The following is a 27105-nucleotide window of genomic DNA, read 5'->3' as shown; positions in this document are numbered from 1 at the left end:
CCATAAATGCCCTAACGCTGGATATAAAATGTTATATATGTGCAAATCTTTCTGAGAGACAATCCATAGCTTTCACCAAATTCTCAGAGGCTGGCAATCTGGATGAGTTGAGAAGTCAAAACTACATAAGAACCATTTACTCCTAGATTCAAAGAGTAAGGAAAGTTTCATTTATTAAATCTAGGTGTTAGACACATAGGATTTGAAGTATTTTCTCTAGTTGTCTGGTCAAAATAGTTCATAAGCAAGTTTCTACAGAGTGAATTTCTTAAAGACAAAGGCAATACATCAAATTTTCTTTAAATCAAAACCTATCAGTGTTTCAGGGTGAGGAGCTGGTTTTTGTTTTGTTTTGTTTTTACTGTATTAAAATACTAAGTTTATTTAACATATATATTTTTGCCTCCACACCATTTCCATTTGTCTGACCACCACTACTACTATGTCCTATCATAACATTCCATACATACTTAAAACCATGCAAAGGGTGGAGTCCTATCTTTAAAAACTAAACAGGTATTTTGGACAACACATTCTTGGCAATGGAACCTGGACAACATTTATCAGACACGGTAGGGAAAGTTCTCACTCCGCATTATAAAAAGGACAGCCAGATATCAACTGTTACAGAAATGAAATAAGACAGAAAATTTTAACAAACTTTTTAAACTATTTTCTTAAAGAGACTTCCTCCACTGCCAGAGATCTTGAACAGCCTCCTGGTCAGTCATCCAGAAACAATTCACATAATTGATGAATTTGGCTTCCACTTTGGGAAGGGAACCACCTTTTTCTATACTTGCCTGCATTTTTGCTTTAATGTCTTCTACAGAGCTTGGTCCTTTTGGTGCTTTAGGAGTTTTTCCCTGTTTTTTTGAAGGATTCTTGACCTTTTGATCTTGGTGTTGATGGTTTTGAGTCTTTTCCATTCTGGTTTGGTTTTTGCGCATTTTTGGCTGGAGTACCTTGTACAGATTTCTTTACTGTAGCTTTTTCTTCAGCTTCCTTATCATCAAAGTCATCATCATCTTCATTTTCATCATCATCTTCATCATCATCTTCATCATCACCTTCATCTTCATCAGCAGCAAGTTTTACTTTTTTCTGTGGAACCTTTCTACCACTTCCAGGGGCAGAGCACTTTCCAGATATACTTAGGAGTTTCACATCTTCCTCCTCTTCACCTTCTGATTCTGCATCTTCCTCCATAGCTACTAAGTGCTGTCCACTAATATTCACAGGCCCTGAACCATACTTCAACCGTAAGACCACAGGTGGTGTTATTTCAAAGCCCCCAAGGGAAAAAATTGGCTGCACATTTTCAAAGTTGCTAGTGTTACTTTAATTGGACCGCCTTCATAATTCATCGCCTCTGCTTCGACAACGTGCAATTCATCCTTTGCGCCAGCCCCTAAACTGACCGTTCTTAAAGATAACTGGTGCTCACTTTCATCATTATCCACCTTAAAGTGATAATCTTTGTCGGCCTTTAGTTCACAACTGAAAAGATAGTTCTTGGGCCTCAGGAGCTCATGTCCATGTCCATCGAATCTTCCATGGGTTGGTGGCACGCACTTAGGTGGGAGAGAAGGTGGACGGAGATAAAAGACTACCATTCCAGGGAACAGTTGTGCAGGACGGAATCACACCAGGGCGAGGAGTTGTTTATTACGTAGAGTTAATTAGACAGGCAGACAGATGCAAGTGCAAAAGATTTGTACTAAATTAAGTCCTGATCTGTATGTTAACCCCTTAAGAATACAAAAGACAAGTGAAAAAGCTTTGACTATTTTATCAAGGCAAGAGCTGTCGTTAACCCCTGAGACACTGAGTGTGGCTTTTGAGATCATTGTGAAGACTCCATTTCAACCCAGGGTAGAATTTGTGTTCTAGAGGCAGTGCTGACTGAGAGTCAGTTCAAACTCTTCAAATTAAAGATATGTTTTTTTCGTAATTAATAAAAATTAGAAGTATTCTTCCTCTTGTTTGAGTAAATATGCTACTGCTATTTACTTAGTACCTGGACAATTTCATTTAGTTTCTCTGAATGACTGGAAGTCAAAATAAAAGAAGGAAGAAAGGAAAGAAGGAAGGAAGAAAGGAAAGAAGGAAGACTATCACATGATTTTTTGATTAAGGGAAGCAAAATTAAATACCCTACACAATACAATCACCCTTGCTGTTCTATATTTAATCTAATCACCATAAGTCAATTTACCAATGACTAAGTTCATACCAATTAGAGAAATATAAAAAGGTGTCCCAAATGTCAAAATCACTTAAATTATTATAAACCTCAAATCCACAACTTAAGGATCTTCCAATTCAATAGAGAGAGGAGCTACAGCATCCTACATTTGAAAATCTCTGGTTTAAACAAGGGGAATAATGCAAAAGTGAATAAGGCATCATCTCTTCCCCCTAAAAGATTATATTCTAGTGAGAAAAAGCAACAGGTAAGATAAAAGTTTGTTTTTTTCTTTTTTTGAACATGGAAAAAATGCAAATAATACAATATTCAATCTATCACTCAGATTTAACAGAGGTTAACTTCTTTCCAAATGTAATTTATTTTTAAGAAATGGGATGTTAGATATTTTTAAGTCTCCCCCTCCACCCTCTGCTTCCTCCAACTCAATGCCTTCCCACCAAATCATCATCCTGAGGTTGTGCATATCCTTCTATAAATGTACTTATAGCAATATATAGTATTGCTTTCTGCAGATTTAAATGTACAATGAAAAGCATAGCTCCATTTATTTTCTAGAGAAAGCATTCTAGCCTTTTGTTTCAGCCATTATCATTTACCTATTATCAAAATTTCAGTATTTGTTAAAATTTTCTATTTTAGAAAATGAGTTCTTTATTGTCTGAATAATTGGTATGGATAAAAGTTAATCCACATAAAATAGAGTAAAATGATTAAATAGTGAATAAAAAGATCGATTGGATATTACCTTTACAAATCAAACTAAAATTATAAAAATTATGAATTTTAGGTTGTGATTATGATTCTTTAATATTTTAGAATAATTATGGTTCAAATGTTTCCAGGGTGTATTTTTCTGACAAATTTTATGATAAGATAAATCTACACTCATCATTTTGCATTTGACTTTATCCTCTTTATGTTTTTGTTATTGACTTTTTATCAAATTTTCAATAAGTCTTCCTTAATCTATTAATACTCAAATCATTCTCTGTTGAAACTCAGTTATATCAATACCCATGCAGATTTTCTTTTTCAATTGTTAATTGCCCCATCTCTGCTATAATTTTATCAGTTTTGTTTGTAATTTACACTTAATACCACTTTCATTAATTTTCTAAAATTTTTCAATTTACAATTAGTTCCCATTGTTTTTTGTGTTCTACACAAAGTATTACCACGCACACCGAATTATGAGGAAATGAATAAATGCAGATTATGACAGAATATATGATTGAAATTAGACTTAATTTATAATCATGGAATTCATCATTAAATAATTTCACAAAATTTTAAGTTATCAAATACCAAGACAGCCTAATGTTCCCCTCAGCTTGACTAAATTTTAGACAAATTTCTTCCTGACCATAGGTCCCCTGACCTCCCTTTACTTAGAGCATTTACTTTAAAAAACTTACCATGGCAAATATTTACTCTGCCACCTCTGTAATGTATACATCTCCTTCAAAAGTCTCTCGCCAGCTTTAAGACTGGGAGAAGTCTTTTGCAAGTATCTGGAAACCATCTCTTTAGAATGCAATCATCCAGGAAGATAACACCTCTATCTAACAGTCTTTGGGGGAGGGTAGGAGCCTAACTTCAAGGGACACCTTGCTCCAGTTTGTAAAACTCCTGCTACCATGAAGATACCGGAAAGTACAGCTTACCTATGGGCAAGGCCAATTAGCAAACTCAGGTGGCCTGTATTCTCCACACCCCACTCCAGCTCTTAAAAAGTCTCCAGCTCTCAATGGAGTTAAGTTCAAACTCTCCCATACTGTAACAGTTTTGAACAAAACCTTCCTTGCCTGTTTAACTTGTGTGGTCCAATTTTTCTCTGACAATGTTTTTTCCATTTCATTCTCTTAATTGCTAGGACTCATATACATAATGAATACTCAACCACCCACAAATTTCTCTATGTCAGTATTAGGCAATTTGGGAGGGTCCCACTGGTTTTTTTTGTTTTTTTTTTTTTACAAGGCAGTCAAGAAACTTTGAAATGAGCAAGGTCTCTTTATTAACGTATTTACTGCTTAACTTTAGTAGATATGGTGCATTTTGATCATTCAAATTGCAATGTTGAATTTTTAAGAGCAAGGGCCCTGCTTTACATTTTTGTTCTCCATAATGCTTCACACAATACTGACTGTGTAAAATGTATCTCAAAAATGTGGTGATGTTATATGATTATGGCCATTAGATTCCTAAATTTCTATCTCTGAAAAATAGCTAAAATGTAATCACAAGTAATATTAAATTCAATGTATTTACTTGTGTTTCAGACAACACAGCTGCACAAGAAGTGAAAAAACCTAAATGGCTAATTGCAGAGAACCTAAATGCCCAATTGTAGAGAATTGTTCAGTAAATTATAATAACAAATATATATTCAGTGGGATAACCTGCAATATGTATGTCAATATATTTGATTGGAGAAATGGTAATTACAGACTTGGGGTAGGAAATATACAAGATGAGAATGTGTTATCTTATTACAACTGAAAACAGAAGCCACCAATGAATTTGGGTCTTATCCAAATGGCACAGAGCCAAGATGAAGGGGCCAAAGATGGAACAACTTGAGTACACAAATGATACATTAATTAATGCAAATGATCCAACACACTAGTATTAAAACAAACTTATTAGTTCATAGTGATTTTTCTAAAAAGGATAAGGAAAGACAGAAATCCAAAACTCCAACTAATTTTACAAAGAGTAAACAACACCAACTCCTTATTCTGAAAATTGACATGTAAAAGGAAATAATTAAACATTTATCCTGACTTTCTTGCACAAATTATTTCAGTGTAACCAAATCAACTTAGTTTATAAAAGAAAATGATTCTTTACAGATAAATTCCAACCAATAAATGTGCAATGATCAAAGTTTTAAAATCATAATTTTATAACCACTAATGGAATAATTGATCCAGGCAATGTTTATCAGTAGATTATACTAGCACATTATACCAATAGATAAAATGTTAGCTGGGATCAAGACACCACCACCTGAACCCAGTGATGAATCTTAGTTAAAACAAGCAGACATTGCACGTTGGATGACTACACACAATATGAAGTTTAAAACACCACCACTGAAGTATTTTGCCACAGAGAAAAAAGTCTAACCTAAATGTAGTTAAGATTCTAGCTGAATTATATTACAATGAATACAAAGGATAGGAAAAGTTAACTTATACCACAAAGAATCAAACAAACAAACCCAGAATGTAAATGCTCTGCAAGACAACTATATTAATTTTCTATGGCTGGTGTAACAAGCTATTAAAAAAAAAAAAAAATTAGTGGCTTAGAACAACACAAAATTCTTACCTTACAGTTCTGTAGGTTAGAAGTCCCACACAGGTCTCACCAGGATAAAATCTAAGTATGGTCAGAGCTGCATTTCTCTTTGGAGGCTCAGTGGAGAATCCATTTCTTTGCCTCTTTCAGCTCATAGAAGTCATCCCCATTCCTTGGTTTGTGGTCCCCTGCTTCTATCTTCAAAGCTAGCAATATTCCATCTCTCTGACCACTCTCTTGCAACCACATTTCCCTCTGAACCTCCTCTCCCGTCTCTTTCTTCCATTTTAAGTACCCTTGTGATTACATTGGTCACACCTGGATAACCTAGGTAACTCCTCCCACCTCAATGTCCTTAACTTAATCACATCAGCAAATACCCCTTTTCCCTGTGAGGTAACATTCACAGGTTCTGGGGATTAGGGTGTGATCATCTCTGGGGGCCATTACTCTGTCTACCTCAACAACTGACTCATTTTCTTTATCGAATCAATGGCATTAAAAAAAAAAAATGACAGTAGAAATTGTTCTAAGTATATTTAAGAGACATAACAATAAAATATTACGTATGGTCCTTTTAAATACTAATTCAAATTTTAAAAGATAATTTTGGTAGGTGTGATGGTTGCATTGTGCAAATATGAGAAAATGTCCCTATATTTTAGAAATATATACTTTATATATAATACAGATACTGAAGTATATAGGAGATTATACAATGTCTGGATTGGCTTCAAAAATACCTCAACAACAAGCCCCTCCACCCCAAAAAAAGTGAGAGGTTGATACCATGATCTCCATAAGGTAAAGGTAAGGTAAATTCCTCAGCATCATACTGTGAGCAAATAATAAATTGAGATTTAAATCCATATCTGTCAGGTTTTGAATCCAATTGTTTTTTGAAATGCTGTGCTAACACTACTCCTTTTTCCCCAGGCTTAGCACAAACAGGCTTACGTATAGATCGAAGAGAAAGAGTTCAAGTCACTTGTTTCAGCTGTTTGTTGATCTGGAAAACTGGGTCGCTTCACTTTGAACCCCACTTGCACTACGGCTCTCATAAGCTTTAACAAAATTGCCATCCATGTGAGAAATAACTATTATTTAAATGAGATTGCCAAACTTGCTCCTTTTTATTCTAGAGCAACTGCACTCCTGGGATTATTCACAATTCCCTCAGCCCTGCTTAATCGCTGTGGCTACATTCTATACAGCTGTAGACGCTAAGAGAAATGGACAGCAAAAGCCCTCTGCTGCCTACAAGGCATGACACCTGGCTCGCTAAAGGTCTTTTTGGATGCAGAGCATCTAGGTCAATTTCATTGGTCATCACGTTGCTCAAAAGAAACAATGGCGTCCAGTCCATTTTACATAATCATAAGAGAAAGGATGGACACTGCATGAAAAAGAAATGTTAATTACAGAAAGAAAGCAGATTGCTTCTACTTATTTCAATGAAGCTGACCACCCTGCCTTACAAAAGCAGCTCCTATCCCCAGATTTCCATGACATGGCCCCTCCACATATCAATACCTTTTAAAAATTGAGTCTATCAACATAAAGCAAGCATCAAGCCCTACCCATTAAAAGCTAAAATTTAATAGGTGGATGAAAAAAATTAATAGCAGTTGTGTACTCTGATTTAAAGATCTATTACAGAATTTATTTGATGTGTTCTTGATCTCTTAAAATATAATAAATTCATGCCATTTGAAATCCAAATTTTCAGTGAGCCTGATGTCTTTCACACTGATTGTACAATAGGAGACCATTTCCTTAGCAATGAACACATTTAGCACACTCACAAATTTCTAACCTATTAGTCTCTAAGATCTATTTTTTCTTTTTTTGGCATCACAACATTTCCTGAATCCACCCACCTCCTTTGCAACCCTCCTACCAGAATTCCAGTCTCATCATTTCTCACTAGAGCTATCAAATTAGATCCCTGACCTGTCCACCCGCTTCCAGCCTTACCCTCCTTCAAATCACCTTCCACAGTAAAACCAGAGTGGTTTTCCAAAAAGCAAAACTGCCCATAAACTTTTCATTAACCAACAGATATGATCGCAGTGATTTAGCATGACATCTACGGTCCTTTATGATTTTAGCTTTGCCAACTTTTCAAATTCACCTACTGCTCCTCAGCTTATACTCTGCATTGCAATTATCCAAAACCCCTTCTATTTTCCTGAGAAAACTAGGTTGTCTAAAGTCTCATAAATTACTCCTTTCTGCCCACTTTTGCAGCTTTCTCCCTACCCATAGATACAAAAACTGATCTGTTTTTACTTAGCAATGCCCCTTGGGACTCTCTCTAGACACCACTACATTCTGTTTGTTCTCCCAAATCCACCACTGTTAATGACCCTGAAATAGGTCTTTGATTCTCATCCTACTTTGCTTCTCTATTCTACCTTCTTTCTTCAAATCAGACCCTGCCTTATTCCCAAATTCTGTCCAAGTTAAAGTGTGATCTAGTTAAGATTCTCCAAAGAAAACTGTTATTGCCTGTCTCAAGAATTCTCACCCCTTTCCACCATCATTGGAAGCTACAGGAACTCCTACAACACATTAAGTCTCGACCCAGATATCATCTTCTCTGCAGCAAAACCCTTGATTCTCTCTGCCTCCAAAGCACTGTTTTTATACTTTTATAATTTAGGTATGTGTTTTCTTGTCTGTCCTTGCTAAACTGTGAACACCTAGAGGTCAAAGGCCCTCTTTTATAGTTGCAGAGAGTGGAACATATGTGGTGCTTTGCAAGTATTTCTGGAATTAACTTGAAAAAAATTATGACCATCTTTTGCTCACCATTCTCCTTCTCATCTTCACCTCAAGTCCTGTGTTAATAGTACCTTTGGTTCCAACATGAAGAACTATATTTAAATGAAAAGATATATTGAAGAAATCTCTCTAGACTGAGAGGAAGTCAGAGATTGGACAGTATTTGTTTTATAAATGACAATAAAGAGATGATTTCAGTAACTTCTATCATTATAAAAAAATATTACATGAGCATAAACGAAGTTTCCCCCTCTATGTCTCATATATGACAGAAGCTGTCCAAAATGTGGGTATTACCGATATAGAAATGTAAGAAGCATTACATTGAACTACACACAGTTAACTCAGTCCTATAAATGCATAGCCCTGAACTGATGCATTATAGTATTTGCACAAGAGGTTTTTGTTGTTGTGTTGTCGTTGCATGTACAAACCTTGCCTCCTTAAAATGTATACACTGGTAATGTGAGAAACAAATATTTACACAATCAGTTAGCAATTTTTAAATTGCTAGACTCCAGCTGAAGAATGTTTTTCATCTGTGGCATCTGTAAATTAGAGCCTGATTCTTTACCAAAAGGAAAACACTTAGGAAAGAAACATGTAAGAGCACACACCACGAAAGCTGAAAGTTTTAAAGGGCTACTAATAACATCTTCACCACTTTGTTTCTAGTCATTCTATATCCCAAACAAAGCAACATAAAAGTTTTCAACATTATGTCAAATAAAGCAGCGGTGCAACCTTTTTGGCACCCGGGACCAGTTTCATGGAAGACAATTTTTCCACGGACGGGTGCTGGGGGGATGGTTCAGGAGGTAATGCGAGCGATGGGGAGCGATGGGGAGGGCAGATGAAGCTTCACTCGCCTGCCACTCACCTCCTGCTGTGCGGCCCCGTTCCTAACAGGCCGGTCCACAGCCCGGGGGTTGGGGACCCCTGAAATAAAGGGCTTAACTTTGAATTCAAACATTGGTTTGAAATTTAGTATAATTAACAAGACTTTTAAATTCCCAAAAGCCAAGCCAAGAGGCTAACTTGTTAAAAGTTTCCTTAGATTAAATGATCTCTTCCTTTTATTCACTGATGTGCTTTTTCCACTCTAAGTAAAATTGTTATCTACCTCTGGAGCTCTTGGGAAACACATGCTGTATACTCTCAAATTGACAATAATGGGTTTTGATCTTCTGATGAAACAGGCCAAGTGAAAGTGCACTCTGGAAGCAAAATGCTCCCATATGTGAGGATCACCTATACTGGGGTTATAGAGGTAGATTAGATGCAGACAGATGGAAGCATCTCTTTTCACTGTATACTCTTGACATTCTTCTGCTCTGGTAGTTTTACTCATGCTGTTATTTCTACCAATTCCATTTCTGTGATTTCTGGGTTCTTAAGTCTCATCCATTCTACAAAATGCATCATAAATGTCACTTTCATGGGTCTGCCACTCCCAGAAATGTTTCACACCTTTCACAGGACTGGAATCTAAATTTAGCAGATATGATCAAAGTACTCATAGTCAAAATTATACTTAAAATACCTCAGGAGGGCACCACTTTAGAGAATGAGATCATCTTTCATAATTCTTCTCCCACGGTAACTCTTGAACTGAGCATGAATGTGGGGGTTTCTAGTACCGCTGCCCAATACAGGAGTCACTAGTCACATGTGATTACTGAGCACTTAAAATGAGGTGAGTGGTACAGGTTGAAATGATAATGTCTTGGATATATTTGATTCAATGAAATAAATTATTAAAATTAATTGTACCACTTCCAGTTTCCAGCCTGGCATGGAAGGAGCTCAGAAGTCACAAATCTGTCCCAACAAGTAAAAATCTGTTAAACTAAAATATCAACAACTCTTCTTAGATATATCAGAGAAGTGAGTTCACAGAACGAACCACTGCCCTCCAAACAGGCAAATATAGAGACTCACACCTATTTGAACGGAAACCCCTGAGCAGTAACCTTTGCAGGAATCAGCACCGGATAGGAAAACCTAAACTGTAATTGAAGAAATGTTGAAGCTCACTGTGGATAAACCTGAGTTAAAAGCTTCAGGGGGAACAGTCATGGGGAGGTCCTCACACTTGGAGTTTGACCTTCCGGGCTTGACCAGGTTCTCATAGTGAATATCTGAGAAAAATCTCCTCATGCCTCCAGCAAGGAGAGGGGAAAAAGAACAATTTAAAAATACTCCAGAGCATTCTGTTCTTACAAGGCCTGTCCTTAGGAGAGATTATTCTACCAGAACCTAACCTACTAGGGTTTTATTAGAATCTAACCTACCTGGAAGGAAGGAAATAGCCAATTCCAGACAGCTCTAGCTTTCCACATATGGGTAAAAGGAAATATCCAACTCCTAGCTCCTTTTAGCCATCCTGTCCCACCTAAAGTAGTGTGTGTGTGTTGGGGGGGGTGGATATAGAGAAGTACAGATGAAGTTCACAGTCCAGAAGCACAGGCTTATCAAAAGCCTAAAACCTAATCATAGGACTACAGAATGTTTTCCCTCCACCCACATCTTACCACTACAATACTAAAGGCCAATTACCCTTTTACTCAGTACATTATGTCCACCTTTCCACAAAAGTTACAAGGCATACTAAAAGGCAAAAACAGTTTAAAGAGACTGAACAAGCATGAGAACCAGAGTTAAATATGGCAAGAATGTTTTAATTATCAAACCAGAAATTTTAAAAAATATATTATTAATATGCTAAGGGTTTTAATGGAAAAAGTAGTTAATGTGCAAGATAAATGATGTAATAAGAGAGATGGGAATTCTAAGCAAGAACAAAAATGAAATGCTGGAGATCAAAAAACAGAGTAGAGCCATGAAGGATACTTTTGATGGGCTCAATAGTAGACTGGATATGGCTAAAGAGAGAATCTCTGAGTTTCTGGATGTAACATTAGAAACTTCCAAAACTGAAAAACATATTAATCATCGTTTTTTTTAAAAGTATAAGTTCCTGGTTTAGAATGGCTATTATCAAAATCACAAGAAATAACAAATGCTGGGAAGGATGTGGAGAAAAGGGAACCCTTGTGTACTGTTGGTAGGAATGTAAAACCTGCATTGGTAAAACCAGTGTGGAAAACAGTATGGAGGTTTCAAAATAATTAAAAGTAGAATTACTATATGATCCAGCAATCCCATTTCTGGGTATATATCCAAAGGAAATGAAATCACTATCTCAAAGAGATAGTACACTCCCAAAACACTCTCATGTTCATTGTAGCATTACTCACAATAGCCAAAACATGGCTATCAAGCAAGAAATGGTTAAAGAGTGTGATAAAATATAATATAATATATAAATATAAATAAATAAATAAATATATATATATATATATATATAACTCAAATATTATTCAGGTATAAAAAAGAAGGAAATTCTGCCATTTGCAACAACATGGATGAAGCTTTAGGACACTACTCTAGGTGCAAGTCAGACAAAAATAAATACCGTATGATCTCACTTATAAGTGGAATCTAAAAATGTCAAGCTTATAGAAACAGAGAGTAGATTGATGGTTACCAGAGGCTAGGAGCTAGGGGAAATGTGGAGATTTGGGTCAAAAGGTGCAAACTTCCAGATATATGATGAATAAGTTCTGAGGATCTAATGTATAGCATGGTGACTACAGTTAAAAATATTTTATAATATACTTGAAAAAAGAGCACAGAACATTAAGGAATGCAGGGGGAAATTTTTAGATGGTAGATGTATACCCAAATATAAGAGTACTTTGCTCATTTAAGGGCTAAGGTTTCCAATTATTTGGCAGTCCCTGCTAAAGCTGAACATAAGGATATTCTACAAACTAGTAATTATTCTCATAGTCATAGTCACATATAGCCCAAAGAAATGTATATATGTACCCTTGTCAAAAGACACAAAAAAGAAGCTTTATAACAGCATTATTTGCAATAGCTGAAAACTGGAAACAATCCAAATAGTCATCAACAATGAATTAGATAAACTGTGTATAAAAATCTTAAATGAATTACTATGCTGCAGATAAAACGAACAAGCCACTGCTAGAGGAATCACACAGCTGAATCTCATAAATAAAATGCTAACTAAAAAAAAAAACAGACATAAAAGAATATATAATGTAAAATTATACTTACTTCAGAAAAAGAGTTGAAACTAATATAAGGTGTTTAAAATCAGGATAATGGTTAATTTGAGGAGGAAGGAACGGTATTAATGGGGAAAGGTACCAGGAAGTTTCTGGTGTGCTGGTAATGCTCGTTCTTGATCTGGGTGGTGGTCATGTGAGGATCCCTTTATGAAAATCTGTTGATCCCTTTATGAAAATACATATGATTTATGGTCTTTTCTGAATGATGTTATAATTGAATATATGAATTCATCTTTCAATGTAAATAGGTAATGAGAGGCTCTCAATGTAAAGCCAATTTCAATAAGTGGAATTTTAGAAGTTAAATAAAATGAATTTAAAACTTTTAGCCAATATGTGAACCTCCTTATTCCTAAAATATTATTTTCTTACTTGTCATCAAAATAATAAAAAAATTAGTCAGGTCTAGTTTTCTAACATGTATGTTTTCCACCAAAATAAATGTGTAAATAACTTTCTTTTAATCTATTCCTTTAGCAAATATTATGTTTTCTGTGGGAAACTTTAGGGGCTTCACAGAATACAAAAATGTAAATAGCATAATGACACTCCAGTTTATGTGCAATGGACATGAGAGAAAAATGTGCTCCCAGGTTTTCTGTTCCAGTCTAGTTTAATATCTTATCAAGCAACTCCTCCAAGGATGAGACATCATGTCAGTCTAGGACCTTATATTCAAAGGGGTCAGCAAATTTTATGTTAGCTGTTCTTGAGTTATAAAATCACTTTTGGAGGTGTAAAAAAAAGTATAAAATTCAAAATTTATTTTCTATATTTTAAATGAATTTACTGAACCAAATCTATTATGTCTTCCTGCTAATAACATTTGAGAAGAAGAAATAAAACAAATTCATATGGTGAAGAGCTCACATGTCAGGAGAACAATCCAGAACATTCTTCATGAACTGCTTAGCCAGATTTCATCTCAGACTTCAGGGGCTGGTGCACATTTGAGTTCAAGACTAACACCTGGATGAGTATTTAATGGCAGCCTGCAGGGTCTCCTGAGAGGTTGGAAGAAGTGAGGCTGCATTTTGATTGCACCATCTTTCACAGCAGATGTTAAATCCAAAACATCCTAGGGAAACATTAAGGTCACTTGTTCCACAGTTGGTAAAGAGAAAAGGTGTACATTCCATATCTTACCAATACCCTCTCCAAAGCTCAAGGTCAACTTTTAACCCTTGCTAAGTATTAAAGTACAGCTATATCTGCTTTCAAATCCCTCCAATCATATAATGTGTCTCTTCATAGAGTGAGAAAAACACTATGGGTTTGTAGAAGAGAAAATGTGCTGGCTTGAAACTTAAAATCTCTTTGAAATTGATTTGAAATGCTTACCAAATGATTCCTGAAGTGAACTCAAATCTGGAAATGGGTATTTATGAAAATTTGAGGATTCATTTAGAAAAGAGGTTCTGTTACATTTAGAAAAGCATATGCTCTCACATCCTACACTATACTCTGCAAAAGTTTTTACATTTCATACCTAAAGTTACTATCTTATTTTCAATAAGTTAATTGAACAACATTGGTTGAAGGCCCATTCTGTGCTGCCTCCTGGCTGTTGTACCATTTAAGGAGCTCACAAAATTTGTGGAAGTTATAAAACAACAGAGGCATTAAAGCATCTTAATATCAGTACAATCAATATAGAACCAAATGCTAGACAATAATCACCAAGGAAACCTTGGTTAAGGTAAATTCTTGGCAAGATAAAGAGAACACAAAAGATCAAAAAATAAAAACGTATCTGTAGTATTTGGGAGATAGTGATATAAAAGGCTGTTGGGAGTGAAAGTTATATGTTTGGGAACTAAGTTGTAAAGTATAATGAAAGCATCAAGGTACAAGGGATGGCAAACCTTGAATGCTGGAATAAGTATCATGGGCTCACTCTGCACTCATTTCTTTGGACAAGGCTGGTAGCAAAGTATAAAACAGACTAACAAGAGATGAAAGAAGCTGAGAATGGATGAGCCAACTGGAGTTGTTGAGTTGACTCAGGCATGCAGTCTAGAATACTATTAATAAGAATGAAGACTAGAGACCTGTGGAAAATTTAAGACAACCTGCACAGCAGCTGAAAGGAAAGACAGGGATCACAGCCAGATTTACTAAAAATGCATAATTGCCCTTCATTTGTGTTCAATAATATGAATATAATTCATAATATCACAAAGGGTAATTTTTAATTCTAATGACTAATTCAAAGCACTTAACTGAGAAGACTTAGTTGTTCATGTAATTCTGTCTCTATGACTGGACATTCTAAATTACACAGATCAATAGGAAATCTCAACAGGGATAAGAAAGCAGAGAGAAACTAAATGTCTTAACTTCAGTTCTTTCACAGAGATAAATGATTTTTAAAGGCACACATTGAAATTTTAGAATGTTCTGATGATAAACAATAATAAACAATAACAAATAATATTTATGCTGTACTTACCATGTGTCTATCACATGTTAAGCATTTGCATAAATCATTTCATCTATTCTTCAAAAAATCCATTTGGGATAAAATCTGTAATTATCTCCATATTATAGGGTACACAATTGACACTAAGAGAGGAAACTACCATGGTCATAGAGTTACTAAGTGGCAAAACCTGAAGAGACAGAAACAGGTCTGCCTATTGACAAACTCTGCCCTTAACTATAGACATGGTCCTAAAACAATCTTTTGTTGCACTCCTTGCTTGGTACACTTCAAAGACCACAAGACAGGATTTAAGATACCTGAGTATTAAACTCTGGTCTTTACTACTGTTTCTGTGACTTTGGGCAAGTCAATTCATCTTGATGGCTCACAATCTCCCCATATATAAAATGAGGAGATTGGGGGAACTCAGATTCCTTTAAGCAATAAAATTATATGATTAAATGATATTTACCATATAATTAAGTTTTCAGAACTGCAAGGATTTATAAATTGTTCTTATTCTGATTTTGGTATTCAGATCAATAATGATTCCTTGTTTCCATTTATAGTCAGAGAGTTAAGGATACTTGCTGCTTGATGGCAACCTCAATTTTAATTACTCAGCTTTGTAGTTGTAGAAAAGTACTTATTTGTTTTTGAAGCATATTATTTTGCCCTGCTCATTCTGTCTGTTGTATTTTTATCCTGGATGGCATTATGTAGAAGAGCTTAGCATCTTTACTTCAGCATTAATACTCAATCATGAGTTATCAGTGAAGCTTCTGAGAGTACAACAGTAAACCCATTTAGTGCATAAATACATTTAGAAAGAACATATTTAGCCTGGATTACACTTGCACTCTACAATTAAGATTCAATCCCTTCCAGAAAATTATAACTATGAGAAAAGTGCATGGTGAGGTTGGAAAAAGAGTTTAAATTATGGTTTTTAATTTTAAAATCACAGATATGCATACATACACACATATATAAAAGATATTTTTGCTACTCCACTTCTGGTAGTAATCTGAGTCACAACTTGCACTTGTTTGAGTTTAGTAGTAACTGTTTTCTTAAAATGTTAAGCATAAGCTCTCTGGATATATTCCAAAAGCTAATAGCAAATATACTTAGATAAATTAATGCGTAAATAAATTACTAAGATTAAAGCAAATCTCATGGGATTCTGTTAGTTATAATAAAAGTAAGAACTAATATATTTTACATGTACTGATTTTTCTTTTACGAAGAGAAAACAAATGCAACAACGAAAAACCATACATCTGGTTCAGGTTTTCCCAAAATATCAGGAATAACAATATTTGATTCTTTCCAAAATATGAGTATCCAACTGGTCTCATTATGATACCCCACAACACTTGTATATCTTCTTCTATTACATACAAGTTGATAGAAAGAATTTTTTTTAATCTCCTTCTTTGAAACATGGGAAGCAAAGTGACATCAAGTTGAACATACATTTCACTGGCACTAATTCAACTCTGTGTGTTTCAAAAAGTTACTAGCAAGCTAAAAATATCAATTTCAATAGTTGGAACAACTTTTCTCTCTTTACCTAAGCTTAGGCATGAGAGGGGAGACACAAATTTTCTGTTTCTCCTGAGTCTTCATCCCACTGTGCCCCTCAGCAGGAGCACCTCACTGGGTTTAATGTATTGTGCATGTATAAAGGTATATATTGTACAACATGTGTTCACATAGTAGCCTAATGACTTCAACATAGTGTCAACCAAAACAAACAAAGAAACAAACACAGCAATCTGATCCCGTGGTGAAGAAATAACTGGCTTTGTTGGAGTCACTAAAGCTCTTTGTATCTCCAATGCAGTGCTCTCCCAAGGAGGTTTCAGTGGTAAGCTTGCTAATATGCCATTTTTTGTTTTTGTCTACTGGACTTTAGAATAAAATTTGTACTAATGTGTAACTCACCTAGATTGTGTTCTTCAATTAGGCATGCATTTCAATTGCCACTTTATATAGCCATCTGAGCACACATTGCTGTTGATTTTTTCCCCCATTCTTTGCTACAATCCCATACAACTAAAATAATCTTTCTGATAAATTCTGAAGATAATATGTGTAGATCTGAAGACATGAATTCTCCAGGATACAGGTGCCAGATTATCTAGTCCATTTGGATGGAGAAATATGAAATGTGGATTAGATCCTGAGGTGAAGACCACAGACTCTGTGGTTGCCTGTGAATTCCCAGCCTGTGCGTGCCAGAGGACATCTTATGTGTACAGAAAATTAAAGAACTAGTCTCTCTCCTGCATTCAGTCCTTTGGAAGGCTTTGGGGAGACCTACTGGGTGTCAGGAGCTCTGATGGGCAAAATTTCCACCAGATCAAGTGGTTGAGAAAGAGTGGACCCTCCTCTTGCTTTCACCCAGAGACCCGGACAACAAAGATCTCCATGTCTCTCCACCACTTTCACAACCAACCCACACCTAGTCTTTGCTTCTATGTAACTGAAAATTAACCAAGTGGACATCAAGACTCTTCCAAGTAACTCATGACTGAAGATGAGATCAAAACAAATTGCAGATTACTTAAAATTAACACAAATAAACCTATTTCATATCAAAACATAAGAACGCTTTGCTCTATGTATTTATTAAGAACATTGTTCTATGTATTTGTTAAGAACTTTGGAACTCAGCAACTGGAGCCAGTGGGTACCTCTAAAGACAAGCATCCAGAACAGAGTTCAAAGGTGAAGATTTTCATAGTCCTGAATCTGGAACATTTTAACCCTTCTTGGACTCCAAAGGAATTCTAGAACAACGTTTGCTCTCTCTAGAGATGCTGACCAAAAGAGCTTTGAACATGGGGATACCAGTCAAAGCTGATGGAGAAGGTGGAGTGCACTATGGAAGAAGATTACATCTCTGCATATCGAATGGTAGTCACCAAAAAAGACAAGAAAAATAAATTACATACAATATGTTATATATTATAATACATATGTGAATTTTACATTTTATAATTTTTACTAATATGGCTAGAGCATCAACATGTTAAATAATATTTCAATACAGTCATCTTTGGCATTTTGATGACTTTTAGTCATATAAAATTAGGCTTTACATATAGTTTTCATTTTGTCAGTATAAAGGTATTTTTGTTGAGAGAGAAGAATATAACTATTTAATTTAGCAATTTATTAGCTAGATCTGTAACTTTTAAATATTTAGATTTTGAAATGTAGGCCTCTGTTTGTATTTTTGTAGCAGGCCTTGCAAATATGAGTGGCAGGCTTGTTTTTCTTATGTTATTTTTCAATCAAAATGTATTCAGAGAAAAGAAAAATACATGTGCTATACACATGTATTTAAACTGAAGTAAGAACTTTTTTGACCCAGCACCATTACCAGAACACAACTCAGGATATAAAGCCAGTAACAGATATAATAATGAAGAGAGTAGAAATCAGTACTTCATCTTTATTTTTATTTAAATGTCTATTTTTAGAGTTTGTTCATATTGATGAGCTTTATCCTATAGTTATGAATGCAGGAGGAATATTTTTAACTTAAACATGTATTTCTTCAAAAGAGAATTTATACGAATGAAACTTAATATTGGCAAATGGGCTTTATTCAATATAGATTTCTAAAATGAGATAGTAATGTTATGTATTACTCATAAAAACAATTTTAGATCTACAAATAGTGTTTAGAGAAGCTGTTGTTATAATTGCACAGTAATTTTACTGTAATTGTGATATTGGTAATTTTTTAGGAAGCTGAAGGCACACTATAAAACTGTGTACTGCCCTCTGTGAAAATGTGTGTGGTAGATCCCCTTGATATATAATTAAATGTGTCCATAAAAATAAAATCATAAAAACCTTCCTCTCCTTTAAAATCAGGATAGGCCCATATGCCAGAAATACAATGCTTTTCTAAGCCACATGTGGAAATAACATCTGCCCCACAAATTGTTTAACATTTCTTAAGACATCAGAAATTGCCTATGGTAAGGAGTTCAGTACACCAGCACCCATATCCACCAGAGAACATTTCAAAAGGTGTAGTGACCAAGCAAATATTATATATGTTCAACAATTCTGCTCCTAGAAATTTCAACTAAACTCAGAATTAAAGGCAGAGACAAATTCAAATCAATTTGTGTATAATTCAACTATTAATGGATATATTAAAAAAAAACTTTGGTTTCTTTTCATCATCACTCACTTGAGTAGTAAGAATGTGGCTCAGAATTAAGTGACATGATGAATATCAAATGTTAGTTCAGGAATTTGCCTAATCACAGATTCCTTTGTGGAGCACAAATATTACCTTAGGATTTTGCCCATAATTGGATGGCAATTTTTTAAGAGCTACTTCATTAAAAATACTCTTTTCTTTAAAATGTTTTAGTCAGACTGGAAGCTGCATTGTTCCACTATCTAACTGTAGTATCTCTGTAATAGCATAAGGTCGAGAGAATACAGCACGCCTGGTGCACCTAAACAATAACTTTCTGTTTCTGTATTTATAGAGAGAAAGTCTCTGCAGTAGCTCCTTGCTAAAAAACAATTTGGAAGATAAATAATGGTTACTTGTTTTGGGAAAGATGGCTTTCCAGCAATACATTTATATGAAATTCTAGAAAATGAATGTGACCAATTTATAATTATATACATATAGCAATCGGAAAAAACTATGAGTAAAGCCACATACAGGGACATATCTCATATTGAAATAGTGAAAAGCAACATGAAGTCCAATGTGAACACCTCATACTTCTGGAGAAGCTGATTCAATTTGAATTAACTTTTAATATCTAGAAAGTGTTTGCTCTCTTCCCAACCAGTTTCCTAGAGGCTGCAAAACGATGAGTGCTATGCTCGTGTAAATGTGCACACAGTTCATTCTGTCTTCACTAAGTTCATTCTTATATTCCTGTAAATTGCTGGTAGTGTCTTTATTCTGGGTATACTTTAGTTAAGGGAATAACATATAGTTAGAGTTTTATGTGTGCCATTGTTACAGGTTATAGCATTGTATGCTTAAAAAAAAAGAAAAAAGAAAAAAGACAGTGAATATACTTGGATACTTGGACATAAGTGAACAAATATTTAAACACAGAATGAAAACATCCTTGACTTGAATCTATTTTTTAATGTAACAGAAATAAAATGGACAATTATCACATGCAAATAATAGCTCAGGCCACACTCATGATTCTGCCTGAGAAGAAGAGCCTGTGCCTCTGGCACGAAAGATGCAACTACACAGTGAAAAGGCTCGTGGCTGTTAGATTAATACTCTTCCCACAGATAACCTGCGAGACCCAGGAAGAGAGTGAAGCCAGGACAGGACACCACAGTCAATCCTGAGAGCCTTTCTGTGAGAGGAAAATATTGGCAAGAATTATAGAAATTGTTCAAAAATAACTGGGGTTGATAGAAAAAGAAAACCGAGTGAGCTGAGACAATGTAGTATGGTTGAAAGGAAGTATTTGTATGGGGTGTGGAGCATGTATGTGTGTGTTTGGGTCTGTGTCTCTGTTTATGGGCATGGTATGTGAGTCTGTCAGATGTGTGTTTTCTGTGAATTTTCTACCTTACTGTTAAATACATATTGGGAATATGTGGTCATGCTGCTTTTGGTAATACCGAATTAGTCTTAATGTTTAAGCACATATCTTTGAAGTCATTCATTATGACTACATGCTACCTGGAAATGAATTTCTTTCAAAAGTATTTATAAAGAAAACATAAATTTTCTTATTTCACTGCATCTGCTGAGATTTTCTCTACTGTAGTCAACAAAATCACATATGCTTTCTTCAAACATCTGGAACAATTTTTTTTTCCTTTCAATTTGTTCCATTTCAATTAAAAAAAACTAAACTAAAAGTACTGTGTTCAGGATTTTCTTTTTTAGGGTTGGCATTTTCTTAGAATGGACATGAATATTCTTCAATTAAAGTTCATGCAATTAAAGTATGTGCAAAAAAAAGACCTGAATCGATGCATTTCCAAAGTGAAACTAAAGGAAGAAAAAGAGATGGAATTTTGTGTGGTTATGCAATTTGGAAGGCAGGAACTGGATCAGAGTAGCCTAACAGAGAAAGAGGTCAGAAAGGCATTCTGGGAAGAAATGGAGACAGACCATGTTGCTGGGCACTGTGTAGAAACTGAGCTAACATAAGGAAGTGCCTGGGAACAGCAGAGGCAAAAAGGAATACAGGGAAAGTAAAATATCTCATACAATTTTTAAGTCGATATATAATTTTCTCCCCCATTTCCTCTGTGAAACGAGTAACACTTACACACCACTCTGATGCTTTTAGAGTGAACTCACTGGGGGAAACTTAAACTGGTCCTAAATTTGAAATATGAGTTTGTAGAGGATGAAAGGCAGAAAAAGGACAAGCAAATAGCAAATATCTAGAATACATATGTTCTTTTACATATGTTCTTTCCAGGTTTATTGAGGTATAATTGACTTAAAGTATTATGTAAGTTTAAGGTATACAATGAGATGATTTCATACATACATATATATAAATATATATATATATATTTACATATATATAGCAAAATATTACCACAATAAGGTTAGTTAGCACACCCTTCAACTCACAAGACTACCATTTTGTGACTGCAATTGTTATGGTGAGAACATTTAAGTTCGACTCTCATAGCAACTTTCAAAGATGTTACCAGAAAACTACTAGAGCTCATCAAAGAATTTGGTAAAGTTGCAGGATACAAAATTAATAAAGAAATCTCTTGCATTCCCATACACTAACAACAAAAGATCAGAAAGAGTAATTAAGGAAACAATCCCAGTAACTGTTGTATCAAAAAGAATAAAATACCTAGGAATAAACCTACCTAAGGAGGCAAAAGACCTGTACTCAAAAAACTATAAGATACTGATGAAAGAAATCAAAGATGACACAAACAGATGGAGAGAAATACCATGTTCTTGGATTAGAAGAATCAATATTGTCAAAATGACTATACTACCAAAAGCAATCTACAGATTCAATGTAACCCCTATCAAATTAACAATGACATTTTTCATAGAACTAGAACAAATAATTTAAAATTTTGTATGGAAACACAAAAGAATCTGAATAGCCAAAGCAATCTTGAGAAAGAAAAACAGAGCTGGAGGAGTCAGGCACCCTGGCTTCAGACTATACTATAAAGCTACAATCATCAAAACAGTATGGTACTGGCACAAAAGGAGACATATAAATCAATGGACCAGGATAGATAGCCCAGAAATAAAACCATGAACTTATGGTCAATTAATCTATTAAAAAAACAGACAAGAATATACAATGGAGAAAAGATAGTCTCTTCAATAAGTGGTGCTGGGAAAACTGGACAGCTATATGTAAAAGAATGAAATTAGAACCCTCCCTGACACCATACACAAAAATAAACTCAAAATGGATTAAAGACCTAAATGAAAGACCAGATACTATAAAAGTCCTAGAGGAAAACACAGGCAGAACACTCTTTGACATAAATCACATCAATACTTTTTTGGATCCCTCTCCTAGAGTAATGGAAACAAAAACAAAAATAAACAAATGGGACCTAATTAAACTTAAAAGCTTTTCCACAACAAAGGAAACCATAAACAAAATGAAAAGACAACCCACAGAATGGGAGAAAATATTTGCAAATGATGCTACTGACAAGGGATTAATTTTCAAACTATACAAACCGTTCATACAGCTTAATAAAATTTTTAAAAAATCAAAAAATTGGCAGAAGACCTAAATAGACAAAGAAGACATACAGATGGCCAACAATCACATGAAAAGATGCTCAATGTCACTAATTATTAGAGAAATGCAAACTTCTTTATTCATTTTATCTATAGATGTACACCTTAGGTTGTTTCCATCTCTTGGCTATTGTAAATAATGCTGCTATGAATATGGGAGGAAAGATATTTTTTGAGTTAGAGTTTTTATTTTCTTCATATATATTCTCAGAAGTGGAATTGCTGGATAATATGACAATTCTATTTTTAATTTTTTGAGGATCATCCATATTGTTTTGCAGTGGCTATACCAATTTACAATCCCACCAAACCCTTTTCTCCTCATCCATACCAGCACTTGTTATCTCTTTTCTTTTTTTTTTTTTTCTTTTCTTTTTCATGATGGCTATTCTAACAAGTGTGAGGTGATGTCCTATTGTGGTTTTAATATGCATTTCCTTACTTATTAGTAATGTTGAGCATTTTTCCATGTGCCTGTTGGCCTTTCTTATATCTTCTTTGGAGAAATGTCTATTCAGGTTCTTTGCCCATTTTTTAATTGTTTGGTTAATTTGCTACTGATTTGTATGAGTTCTTTATATATTTGGGGTATTATTCTCTAATCAGATATATGGTTTACATATATTTTTTCCCATTCCATAGGTTGTCTTTTCACTTTGTTGATGATTTGCTGTGCAGAAGCTTTCTAGTTTGATGTAGTCTCACTAGCTTATTTTTGATTTTGTTGCTTGTGCTTTAAGTATCACATTCAAAAACATTACTGTGAAGACCCATGTCAATGAGCTTTATTCCTATATTTTCTTCTAAAAGTTTTATGGTTTCAGGTCTTACATTAAAGTCTTTAATCCATTTCAAGTTAATTTTTGTGAGTGGTGTAAGATATGGGTCCAGTTTCACTCTTTTATATATGAATATCCAATTAGCCCAGCATCGCTTATTGAAAAAACTGTCTTTTTGTTGTTTGTGTATAGAAATGCTACTGATTTTTATATGTTATTTTGTATCCTGAAAATTTACTGAATTCATTGATTAGATCTAACAGTTTTTTGGTTGAGTCTTTAGGATTTTTTATCTATAAAATCATGCCATCTGCAAATAGAGACAATTCTATTTCTTCATTTCCAATTCTGATACTTTTATTTTTTATTTTTTTCTTGCCTGATTGCTTTAGCTAGGACTTCCAATATTATGTTTAATAAGAGTGGTGAGAGTGGTTTCCCTACCTTAGGGGAAAAGTTTTCAACCTTTCACCACTGAGTATGACGTTAACTGTGGGCTTGTTATAGACAGCTTTTATTATGTTAAGATACGTCCCTTCTATGCCTAACTTGTTAAGAGTTTTTATTACGACTGGATGTTGAATTTTGTCAATGCTTTCCCTGTATCTATTAAGATGATCATATAATTTTTGTATCAAGTTCAATATCAGGTCAGAGGAGATTGGACACAGACATAGAATGAGATCATTTGTGGTATTTACTCCACATAAAAATATCAGCTGGAGAATGGATAAATAACTTGTGGTATAGTCATATGCTACAATAATATACAGTATTGATATAATAAATCATGCCTTAACATCAAAGTGGATGAATCTCAGGAACAGAATGGTGAGAGAAAAAAAGCAAGTTAGAAGATACAATATGGGCAGTGTGCAGCCGCGCTGGCTTGAGGGAGTCTGCGGCGGTCGAGCTGGAAATGCGTTCCCCTGCCTGGAGCTGCGATGAGCACCCCAGCCGTGCCCCAGGACCTGCAGCTGCCCCTGAGTCAGAGGGCCCAGTCTGCATTCACAGAGCAAAGAAGACAAAAACTCAAGGAGCATCTGTTAAAAAGAAAAACTTTTTGCATACAAACAGGAAAATCAGATATTATCCAGTGGTAGAGACCAGAGAGTGAAGACATCTGAAGGCCACATCCAAGAAGAGACAAAAATTCTGAAACTTAAGGCAAAAATGGTTGATAAAGAGAATGTCGGCAGACCTACAGGGATCAAGAATAATATAACAATGGAAAAAAATTGTATTCCTTTAAAACCTTCTAATGAATTAACCAATTCAACTACAGCAATTGATACACCTAATTTTGAGGATAATAATCAAACTCTGCCGTTGTTACCAATTAAAGATGACCCCCAAAGTCAACATATGATGTTAAGCCAAGCATTTCACCTTAAAAACAACAGTAAAAGAAACAAATGACTACAGAAAAACCAAAGCAAGGTGCTAACATCCCCAAGAAACCTGTGCTTGGATCTTACATAGCCAAATTGTTCAGTCTAAGATTAATTCCTTTAGAAAACCTCTACAAGTCAAAGATGAGAGTTCTGCAACAATGAAGAAACTTTCAGCTACTGTCTCTAAAGCCACAAAGTCTCAGCCTGTAGACACCAGCAGTGTACCAGTGAAAAGTGATAGAGCCTCACATATGACGACTGCCACTAAATTTGTGAGCACTACATCTCAGAGCAGTCAACTTGTATGAACTTCTATTAGCAGTCACCACAGTAATAACCAGGATGCCATGAAACAAGGCATCAGTCTGCCAGTGTTACAGTTTGGAAAGGACCTCAAGAGAAAGAATTATTACAGTTAAATACACTTTCGTCTATTATCAAAACCATTTCTTCTCAGGACATAAAAAGAAATAAGACACTATCAAGAAGCATGACATCTGAAATGGTAGCCAGGCTTGCTTTGTCTTCTAATACTAAACTGATAGAAAAGTCAAAAAGCATTGACCACCACAGACATACCATGGTGAAAGCAGCTATTGATAGTAGATGGACTCAGCCCAGAGAAACTGCAGAGGAGAGAAAGGCTCGTCTGAGTGAGTGGAAAGCTGGCAAAGGAAGAGTAATGAAAAGGCCTCTGAGCTCAGTGGTTACCCAGCCTGAGCCCGAAGCACAAAATGAAAAACTAGTTGGGTCCTTCTGGACTACCATGGCAGAAGAAGATGAACAACGATTGTTTACTGAAAAAGTAAACAAGACATTTTCTGAATGCCTACACCTGATTAATGAGGGATGTCCAAAAGAAGAAGTATTAGTTACACTGAATGACCTGATTAAAAATATTCCAGATGCCAAAAAACTTGTTAAATATTGGATATGCCTTGTGCATACTGAACCACTTACAAGTCTATTGAAAATATTTTCGCAATCTATGAGAAGGTCATTCTGGCAGTAGCTCAGCCTACTGAAGAGATGTGACATGAAATTGTTGACATTCTGACAATGAAGAGTCAAGAAAAAGTTAAATTTGGAGAAAATATTGAGGAGGCTTGTGCAACCAAGGAACAAATCCAAGAAGCCACCATTGACGATATAAGTCTTAACCTGGGGTCAGAAAAACCAGAAATAGAAAATAAGCATCCTAGGAATGTGGTATTTCAAGGTTGTGAAAAAGAGCAAGATGACAAAACAAAAGATCCAACCTGTGATATTAAAACCCCCAATACAGAAACTAGGACGGGTTGCTTAATTAAATATAATGTGTCTACTACTCCATACTTGCAAAGTGTGAAAAAGAAGATGCAGTTTAACGAAACAAATTCTGCATTTAAAGAGCTAAAGTTTCTCACACCAGTTAGACGTTCTCGACGTCTTCAAGAGAAGACTTCTAAATTGCCAGATACGTTAAAAGACCATCATCCTTGTGTGTCTTCACGGGAACAGTTAACAGAGTTGGGAAGTGAAACTGACGCTTTTGTGTGCTGCAGGTACTCAGAGACTGACAGGACAGAAGAGAAGTGAAGCTCTGATAGGAGTGGGGTTGTATTATTCCGAGGGCATTTGGTTGGTTTGTTTGTTGTGGCTTTGCATGTCCCTTAGGTCAGGAGTTGCCAAGTACCTAAGTATTCACAGCAGTTAGCGCTCTTACTAATGTCCACTCTAAAGCAGGTGTTGCCTTCCTTCTGTGCGTCGGAAAGCTAATCCTACCTTGTCGATCTCAATAGACTGACTTTTTCTCTAACACAGGTAAATTTTGTGAAGACAGAGTTAGCTTGCTTTGTCACCCAATTCTAGTAGCCCAGACTGCTGTGGTCTCCTGTGTCCCTGGGACTCTGCCCCTGGTTCTTCATTGTCACTCTCCAGCAATGCCAGTGAGTCTGCATCTGTGGTCTCTTGGCCTCTTTTTTATTGTAGCGGAGGTCCCCGAGAGGGATAGTTAACTAAATACTCCATTTCTAAGAGAAGATACTTTGTTGGAAGAAAGAAAATGTGCCAAACCTAGTGGGCATTCAGAACTTTAAATTTGAGTTCCTTTCTTTAGTTCCTTTTCTAACTTGACTATCTAAAATGTTAAAAGTTTTAACTTCCATTGCTTCATTTGATATAGTTTATAGACTAATTAATAGAAGAGAGTTAGAGAAGGAATATATAATATTTCATAAATGTCATCCTAGTTTAGGTAGTATTTCTAAAATAACTAAT

The 27105-nt window shown here is 35.2% G+C and overlaps 2 pseudogenes; one reads left to right on the top strand and one right to left on the bottom strand.

The window, feature by feature from the left end:
* Positions 1 to 507: 507 nt before the first annotated feature.
* LOC118892944 lies at positions 508 to 1558 on the bottom strand (annotated as a pseudogene).
* Positions 1559 to 24396: 22838 nt separating this feature from the next.
* On the top strand, positions 24397 to 26424 carry LOC118892517 (annotated as a pseudogene).
* The last annotated feature ends 681 nt before the right edge of the window (positions 26425 to 27105 follow it).

The sequence above is a fragment of the Balaenoptera musculus genome, chromosome 3 (assembly GCF_009873245.2).
Source record: "Balaenoptera musculus isolate JJ_BM4_2016_0621 chromosome 3, mBalMus1.pri.v3, whole genome shotgun sequence".
Taxonomy (NCBI): Eukaryota; Metazoa; Chordata; class Mammalia; order Artiodactyla; family Balaenopteridae; genus Balaenoptera; species Balaenoptera musculus.
This window is presented reverse-complemented; position numbering and strand designations above follow the sequence as displayed.